At 41.8% G+C, this 9542-nt stretch overlaps 1 non-coding gene across 1 annotated transcript; it reads right to left on the bottom strand.

Annotated features, from left to right (window-relative positions):
• Positions 1–5680: 5680 nt before the first annotated feature.
• LOC143651158 (U6 spliceosomal RNA) lies at positions 5681–5787 on the bottom strand. The gene has a single exon (XR_013159890.1). It is a non-coding gene; the product is annotated as a U6 spliceosomal RNA (small nuclear RNA).
• Positions 5788–9542: the final 3755 nt, after the last annotated feature.

The raw sequence follows: 9542 nt of genomic DNA on the forward strand, positions 1-9542 counted from the left end.
CTTTTGTGGGGCAGCATGGCCATTGCCAGAGAGGGTACCCTCACATGCAGCCTCTGTCCTCAACTTCTCCCTCTCTGATGGCTTTTTTCCCTCTGATATAAATGTGCTCCCGTCTCTCCATGTCATAAAAGAAAGTTCCTGCCTCAAGTTGACATCACTTTAAATCTGTCCTTTCCTTCACAGCTAAGCCTCCTGGGAGAGTAGCCTATCACATAACTCACTCTCTTGCCTCCCACTCTGCTCCTCCACCCCACCGCAATCTGATTTATGTCCCCACCACACCACTGACACTACTCTTCACTGGATCAAAAATGGCCTCTCTATGGCCAAGTTCAGTACTTATCACTGTTGACTTCCTACTTGAAATCTTTGCCTTTCTGGATTTTCATGACAACTCTCTTGGTTTTCTTCTTACTTCATTGGCTTCTTCCCCACTTCCTTCTTGCTTTGTTCTTCTCTAGTCCTCCATCTTCTCATCTTACCCCTCCTAGTTTCCCCGAGTTGGTGCATCTACTCTAATGTCTTCAACTACCAACACTATCCTTTATGTTTTCTTTAGTATTAAATCCTCTGCCCTAAATCCTATAGCCAACCCATATAAAATCTTATCAATTCTACCCCCCTTAAGATCACCCAAATCCACCCTTCTTCTTCCCTTGACACTCCCTAGGCTATATGGTACCTCTTTTAAATTTCTGTCACACCTTTGCCACTGGTCTCTTTGCTTTCAGTTTTGAAATTCTTTGAATTTCTTATGAAATTCATCCTTCACTATGCCACAGATCTAACATATGAAATGGATCATATCATCCTCCTGATTCAAACATTTCTGTGGCACCCACTGCCTGCAGGATGCCACCCACGTGCAGTAGAAAGGCCCCTATAGAAAGCTGTTTCTGTACAAGATCTACCATAATCTGGCCCCTCTATCTGTACGGTCTCATTTCCCTTTATTCCTTACTTCATATCTGGTCTTTAAGAAACACTAAATTGTTCTTAAGTTACACCATGATCTTTTTCAGACACTATTTTTTTCAGAATGGAATACTTCCTCCAACTTCTTACCTGCTTCACTTCTATACAATCTCAGCTCAGCTACTGCCTCCACTGGGGAGTTTTCTCAGAGCCCTCCCAATCCAACCAGGTGCCTCTCATAAGTTTCCCATAGCAGCCTGTGGACACCTCTGTCTTCACAGTGGAGCAGACTTTGTTTGCCAGTATCTACATCCTGCTGCCTGGGAGAAAAAAACACTGTATTTAAATTGTGCACTTAACTGTCATCCCCATAAAGTATACTCTGTGAACTTGTGACTCCCTCCCCCACTATTTTACTGCTATTTGCTTTGTTTTGTTTAGGTGCATGGTCCGGGCATCAAACCCGGGTCTCCCGCATGGAAGGCAAGCTATTCTACCACTGAAACACCCATGCACCCCCACTATTTTAAATCTCTGTTTCTCTAGTATGTAACATGGAATAGAACCTGGAAGGTAGTGATTTCTCAGTAGAGACCTAGAGTAAATTAGTATCACCAAAAACACTCCTACTATTTTCTTCCCTTTGGGTATAATTTGTGATTATAGGATTTCATTTTGAAAGTCACCACTATTTGAAGTACCATCTTATATGCACAGTGTCCCTTTTTTGTGTGATTATAACTTGTAAAATGACATAGCCATTTTCTCCCAATAGTCCTCCCATTTTTACAGCATCAACTTTGATAGAGAAAACGAAGCCCAGCCTATCATTTACCCTTGCTAATTCATCCACATTCTATACAATAAAAATGCCAGTGAACTAGGTTAAAAACTTATCAGATGCCTTCTGCTTAGCAGAATGAGATATCCAGCAAAGAACAAATGCTTCCCAATCATTTCTAATATCTTAACTTCTGAGCTAACTTTTAAATATCTACTGACTAGGCAGTATGTAGTATAGACCCACAATATCTCTTTGTTTTTCCTTTTTGTATCAAGTAAATACTCTGTCCCTGTGGATATAGCCTCCTAATACCTTGTCACTTTCCAGAAGGCATTGCCCTGGGTGGTGATGTCTGTGTACCCATATGCCCTGCACTTGCTTCTTTGCTAATTTTTCAACATGTCATGGAGAATTGATAACAGAGAGATCTTAAAGGTCAACTGTTTCATTTTACTAATGAGAAAATTTAGACCCATCCAGATAAAATAACTTGCCTAATATTAGTGCTTTTAACAGCTAGCATTCATTATATACTTACTGTGCTGGGCACTTTACCTATATTAAACAACCCCATGGAGGAGCTTTATTAGTATTCCTAGTTCTCAGATGTGGAAACCGAGGCCTGCAGAAATGAATTCATGTATCCTAAATCACACAGCTAACCAATAGCCCATCAGGGATTTTAACTGAGGCAGACTGACTCAAGAGCCATTTCATTTAAGCACCAGCGTCTGCTGCCTAATACTACAAAACTATTTATTTTCCCACTGGTTTTAAATATATTTTACCTTCATTTCTGATTATTCTTCGATTGGCGATAGCTAGAAAACCCTGGCCAAAGGGCTAATGGGCTTAATGATTTATAAACAAACTCAACAATGTAGTAAGGGAGTGCTTTATTTTAAGCATTAAAGATACTTGTGTGATTCAAATTAGCTGTGCTATGAACATGAGTTTTTGTACCCTGACGTTCGTAGAGCAAGAACCACCTGTTCTGGAAATGAGCTGTTGAGAAGATAGGAAGCACTACTTGCAATTAAGTGGAAAATTCCGCCATGGCTCTGAAGTTAAATTTAAAAGGGACTGATTAAGGAAATAAAGAGAGCACTATTAGTCCTTTTAATGCAAACTCTTTGTTTGCCCAAGCCAAACAGTTGCCATTTTTGAACAGACGTCAAACACCTGTTGTTTCAGAAAGGAAAATTTCAGATCTGGCTTTTCAGAGCTGTCACTGATAAAGGCTGACCATGAAAAGCTTCCAAAAATTGACATCTGGGCCCCAAGGTTTATCATCTTCTCTGCTTATTTTCTTTATTTGTGCGTGTCTTAGCTGGGAACTTAGATTCTGACTCCCGTCCAGAGCTCATTCCCCTCTTCCTTTTTGGAAGGGGCATTAATACGGGTGTGGCAACCCTTGGCAAGCAGTGTGACTCCGCTTGGCCTGGTAAGCCCTAGGCTGTAGGGCTTATTCAAACTGTAGGGGTAGGAGGGAACAGCTCAGGCTACTGCGGTCCCTCCAGTTCTATGTCTTGCCAATGGACCTGACAGTTGGAATCTGTGGAAGTACCTACGTCTCCAGTGTCCAGTGATTACTTGGAGAAACAGTTCAAATAAACCAGTCAATGTCCAGCCCCAACTGAGGTACTGCTGTCAGGCTGACTCTATACTCTTAAATGTTGACTATGTTCTGACGTCATCTGGAACCAGGGCGTTTGGGCGCATATTCCTGCCTTAAGAGCAAACTATCTGACACACAAATCAGACCTAATCACTCTCTTGCCTATAGATCGTGTTCTATCTCCTTAGCTCTCCCATCCCCAGTAGATTTTGATTCTTTGGGCCTGAAGTTTGATTGGAGTTTATATTTTTAACACACTCCCTAGTTTTAGGTGGCCAACCATCCTGGTTTGTCCAGGGCTGAGGGGTTTTCAGGATGTGGGACTTTCAGTGCCAACATCAGTAAAGTCCTGGGCAAACTGGGATGGGTTGCTCGTCCTGTTTGGGAGTGATCAGGATTTCCCACAGAGGTCAACCATTACAGCTCACAACCAGTCTGGTCTACTCCCTGTTTTTTTGTTTGTTCGCTTTATTTTTTAGTTCCCTTGCCTGCTTTTCTTTTTTATTGTGCAATACAACATATATGCATAAAAGTAATGAATTTTAAAGTACTTTTTAACAAGTAGTTATAGAACTGACTTCAAAGCTTGGTACAGGGTACAGTTCCATGATTTCAGGTTTTTCCTTCTAGCTGTTCCAAGACACCAGAGACTAAAAAGAAATATCAATATAATGATTCAGCAGTCCTAACTTCTCCGTTGTAACTACTCTTTTTCCTTTGATCCTTCTCTCATGGTTATGCCCATTTTAACTTTTTTCACATTGAAAAGGGGTGTTGACCATATGGGACAGGGGAATGGAACTCATCGGTATTCTTGATACTGGCACTTCTGGGTTTCAGGATTTACCTGCCTAGGAATCATCTGAAGTTTTAGGTTTCTGAAAAGTAAACTTAATGTGTGCAACTTTTGTAGGATCTCAGATAGAGCCCCAGGTGCTTTTTAGGGTTAACATGAATGATACTGATTGGGATTTGGGAAACCATAGCAATTAACGATGCCTAGCTGAAGCTTGTAAGAGTAGCCTCCAGAATAGCCTCTCAGCTCTATTTGAACTCTCTTAGCCACTGATACTTTATTTTTAACATTACTTTTCCCCCTTTTGGTCAGGAAGGCATTGTTGATCCCACGGTACAAGGGCCAGGCTCATCCCTGGGAGTCATATCCCACGTAGAGGGGAGGGTAATGATTTCACTTGCAGAGTTGGGCTTAGGGAGAGAGAGAGAGGCCACATCTGAGCAACGAAAGAGGTTCTCGGGAATTAATTTCTAGGCATAACTATAGATAGGCTTAGCTTCTCTCCTACAGAAGTAAGTTTCATAAGAGCAAGTTTCTCCGATCAGGGGCTGGGCCTGTTAACTTAGGAGCCCCTAGTGTTTGAGAGAGTATCAGGGGTTCCCAGGTGGAAAGTTTAAAAGTTCCATAGTTTTTCTCCATCCTACATGGGAATTTGCCTACCTTTAAATTATCTGCCCAACACACTCTGCGATGTATCAGGGTATTACGTTCAGCAATACAGAATTACAAGCTCTCACTCCCATTCTGGACTCTGTATGTTTAGGTGGTTTAAATGAACTATCCGGTCAGGTTGAGCTAGATTGTATGCGACAGAAAACTTGGGTTTTGGACAAAATAAAGTTCTCTTCCTTTGGTCTCATAGAGTAGGTGAAGTTCTAAAATACAGACGCTGTCATTCTTTACCCTGTATTCTGATTTATCTTAGCACCAACCAGATCAGCCTCATTCTTGTCTCTTATTGAAGCCTGATCTCTTTGACAGTCTCTTTAGCAGTTGTATGTAGGAAGGCTGACTTTCAGAGCTGCAGAAATCTGAATTGGAGTCTTTGGTATCACACAGGTACCTGAAGTTTCAGGGAAATACCATGTTATAAACATATAGAGCACTGCATCTCAGAATCTAGAAATAGTACTTAAAGCTCAGGAATAAACGTGACTGTTATAAAAGCTTACAATTTAGGCCCCAATTTTCTTATAAGAGAAAAGAGACCATACAACATTTGTTCTTTTGTTTTTGGCTTATTTTGCACAACATTATGTCCTCTAGTTTCATTTGCTTCGTTGCCTGCCTCATGACTTTGTTCCTTCACAGCCTGTTTTTGTTTTTGTTTTTGTTTTCTTTTTGCATGCTGTATAGCAGGGCTCACATTTCATTCTTTTTCCATGTGAGAGTTGCATCATTGGAGTATCATTTGTTGAAATTTTGTTTGTTTATTTGTTTTGCTCTGTTTGTTTTGGCAAGTGTTTGGGCCTGGAATCAAACCCAGGTCTCCCACATGGCAGGTGAGAATTCTACCACCGAATCACTCTCACATACTCACAGCCTGTTTTTCTTTTTTTTTTTCTTTTTAAATATGGAACACTTCATGAATTTGCATGTCATCCTTGTGCAGGGGCCATGCTAATCTTCTCTGTATTGTTCCAATTTTAGTATATGTGCTGCCGAAGCGAGCACACAGCCTGTTTTTCTAAATAAAGTTTTATCGGAACATAGCCATGCTTGTTCATTTGCATATTGTCTTTGTTTACATCTTGCAACCACAGAGTTGAGTAATTGTGACAGATTTATGACCTACAAAGCCTAAAATATGTATGAATTTGTCCCTTTACAGAAAAAAAACTTGACTGACACTCTGCCTTACAGTAAAAAGTCCAATAACCCCCCTCCCTTCATCCTGAAGCCTTAGCTTACCTCTCCAGACTCATCTCTGCTCTTTCCTCCTTCCCTCTAATATCCAAGTCATATCGCTCTACTTACAGCTCCAGGAAAATGCTAAATGCTCTTCTTTCTATTTATTTCCTCATATGCTGCCCCCTCTACCCAAATGCCCTTCTCCCACTCTGCTTGGTTAATCACTTTTCATCCAACAGGACACATCTCAGACCCTCCTCCGTGGTTTTCCCTGACCCAACCCCGTGTCAGGTTCATGTGCAGATGGAGCCTTTTGTACACCCCTCTGTCACTGCCCTCACGGCAGTGGATCAGAACTGCACCTTTGCTTGTTAGTTTCTCCCTTTAGTCTATAAAGTGCTTCGGGGAAAGAATTGTGGCCCATTTAGGCATAGTCACCTTTATACTCTCATCCTTCGCGTGACTCTTAGCATGGAAGAAACCCAGTAAATGTTTGTTGAAATGTGTAAGATTGGGCTAAGGGTTTTCCTCCAGTGTGAAAATATATACTAGGCATTGACTAGAAAGAGATGGCTTTGTGAACATATTTTTGGGGTCACAATAAATTGGGAAAAATCTGGGGGGGGGGGGAAATGACTTTTTTTTTTCTGAAAATAATTTTTTGTTTTCTGGTAAAACTCAAAGGGAAATGTGGGAATTCCCCTTTCTCTCTTGTATTTTTTCCATTCTTTCTCAGGCCTGCTTGTCTCCAAATATGCCAGATGTGATCATTTTTGGAGTAAACTGAGTTATACAAATTATATTTTATGACCCTAAATTAACAAAATGGCTTTAGATCAGCAGCGACATCCAAAAAATACTTGAAACTGTGTTCATTTTTCCAAAAAATTTTATTTTTTTAAAGAGTTTTTTTTTTTTTTAAATCTGTTGGTTTTAAGTTTCCAGAAATGTTGCTTCTCTAGATGAATGATTCTACTTCCAAAGTTAGGAAAAGAATCCCAGGCACAACTCAACTCAAAGTGCCAGGTCTCCGTTTGCCATGACCTTCCCAAAGGGAAACTAAGGAGGAGCCGCCGCCACCGAATGCTGCTGAGAGGCCAGTGGGAAGAGAGAAGCCTGAAAAGTACAGGCCTAGAAAGAAGGCAGGCCTAGAAAGGGCACCAGCCCTGAAGCAAGAGCCACTGGGGTTTCCATACGGATGTAGCTGGTGGTGCCCAAGGGAACCATCCCAGCATGAGGCGGGTTTATAGTCTTTGGCCTCACTCTCCTGTGAGAAGTGGGCTTGACAAGCACTGGCAGTCAGTTACTATTCAGGCTGCAGATTTTGCCCTCTGGGACCTTTTGTTCTTACAGCTCCCATGTAGCAGATCTGCTCTCTGTACGGCACAAACCGGTGGAAGCCTAGAATATGAAGAGATCATAGCACTGGAATCCTGGCTTGAAAACTTCCCAGATGTCAGATTCAGGCAAGTCCTTTACTTCTCAAGCCTCTGATCCTTCTTTAAAATGGGCATACTAGTAGTTCTAACCTCAGAGGGTTAAATATTAAATGACATCACATAGTAAATGGAAAAGTTTAAATCCTTCGAGCCGGACCAAATGCCCTAGGGCAGCCCATGGGTAGAGTATGCATGGTTCAGAGCAGACATGCAGAACTCCCTTTTCCCAGAGGCTGTGTCCAGGTGGGACACTCATTCTGCTCTAGAAGACATCCATCTGCCAAAGAGGTCAAGGTTGTTGGGCTCAGTCTGGCACCTTCTTCTTCTCAGAGACAACCCAAAACCCAGGAATAGATGTCTTGGTCAAAGACTGTTCTGGCCCTCGGAATGCAGCATACCCTGAGGACCCCTGGACAGGTCTGGACCTAAATCTCTCTGAAGGGGTTTTTCCTCTGGACCTCCTCCTCCATCCTCAGTTCTTCTCCCTCATTATCTGCTCTCTGGAGGGTTGCATCTGCTCCAGGGTTTCCAACATGCCCTACTATCTGAAGTTTCCCAAATCAGATTTCCAGTCCTGACCTTCTAAGCTAGAGGCAGACAGACCCCTACGTGCTAGAAGGTCCACTATATATACCACAGACACCCCAAATCATGTCCAAAACTTAACTCATGTTCTTCTCCCCCACACTGGCTCCTCCTCAGATGTTCTCAGTATAACTGAGTGATATCATCCCCCACCCTCTTGGCAAAGCCAGAAAATGTACAGTCATCCTAAGCCTCCTCCCTTTCTGCCCCTTCATATCTAATCAATCATAAAGTCATTTATTTCCTCATTAATTCAACTAATATTTTTGAGTGTTTTCTATAGGTAAACACTACTCTGTGCTAGGTAAAAAGTAGTGAATGAAACAAACAGGTCTCTTTCATCTGTGAGGGAGACAGACATTAAACAATAAACCATACAAGTGAATAAACATATATATTTTGAAGGAAAAGAATAGTTTGTTTTAAAAAGTGTCAGAAGAGGGCCTAATTTAGACTGGGAGGTCAAGGAATGTGTACAAGTCAGGAACCTTTCACTTACAAGGGAAAGAAACCCAGTTTGAACTAGTTTAAGCAAAAAGGAGAAATTTATTGCAAAGACATAAAGGTAGCTCACAGAAATGAGGAAGAGCTCAGGCTTTGAGACGGCCAGGGGTAGAGCTCATCTCAGGGGTGGATGATGAGACCCAGAGCCTGGCACTGCATCAGAACTCTCACTTTCTTTATTCCTCTTCTTTTCTTTCTGAGTGCACCTCATTCTCTTCTACTCCAGACAAGCTTTCTCCACACATCAGAGAACATGATTCATAGCCAAGTAGCTCCAAGACACAAGGGTCATAGGGTCTTCCTTACCACTTCCAGAAAGGAAAATCTGAGCCGAGGACTTGCATTGGCTAAGGCATGGTATACTGTGAACTCCATCCAGCCTGGGACAGTTTTCACTGCCGCAGACAGACAGTGAGGGCTGTTGCCTGAGGAAGGAACAGCAAGGGGTGGGTGGCAGAAGACTTCTTTGAGGAACTGGCATTTAAAGGGACACAAGATCTAAGTGTTAAATAGGATTTAGTCAGGTAAAAAGTATGAGAAGAATATCCCAGACAGAGGAAACATCATCCATCCATTCATTCATTCATTCATTTATGTAACAAATGTTAATCGATCACCTGTTTGGCATTGGATATATAATTAAGAACAAAGAAGATACAATCTCTGCCTCTAGGAGTTTGCAACTACAGAGATTTTAGGAAAAACTGGGTCTCTTCAGAGGACTGAAATCAGATCCACGTGGTTAGAGGCGAGTGAGGAGGAGGTGAGCAGCATCTGGAGGTAAATGTGAAGAGGGAAGTGAAAGTCATTACATGAAGACCATGCTAGGGTTTGATTTTACTCTTAGCACAACGAAGGGTCACTGAAGCATCTAAAACTAAGGAGTAACATGATCCGGTTTGTATTTCTAAAGTATCACTTTGTTTTGTCAAAGGGATTATAAAGGAACGAGAGTTATGAGACACCAGTTGAAAGGCTCATGCTATAGTGCAGGCAAGAAAAGATGGAGGCTTAGACCAAGGAGACAGGAAGAGGTAAGTGAATATGAGT

This window comes from Tamandua tetradactyla, chromosome 11 (assembly GCF_023851605.1).
Source record: "Tamandua tetradactyla isolate mTamTet1 chromosome 11, mTamTet1.pri, whole genome shotgun sequence".
NCBI classification, from domain to species: Eukaryota; Metazoa; Chordata; class Mammalia; order Pilosa; family Myrmecophagidae; genus Tamandua; species Tamandua tetradactyla.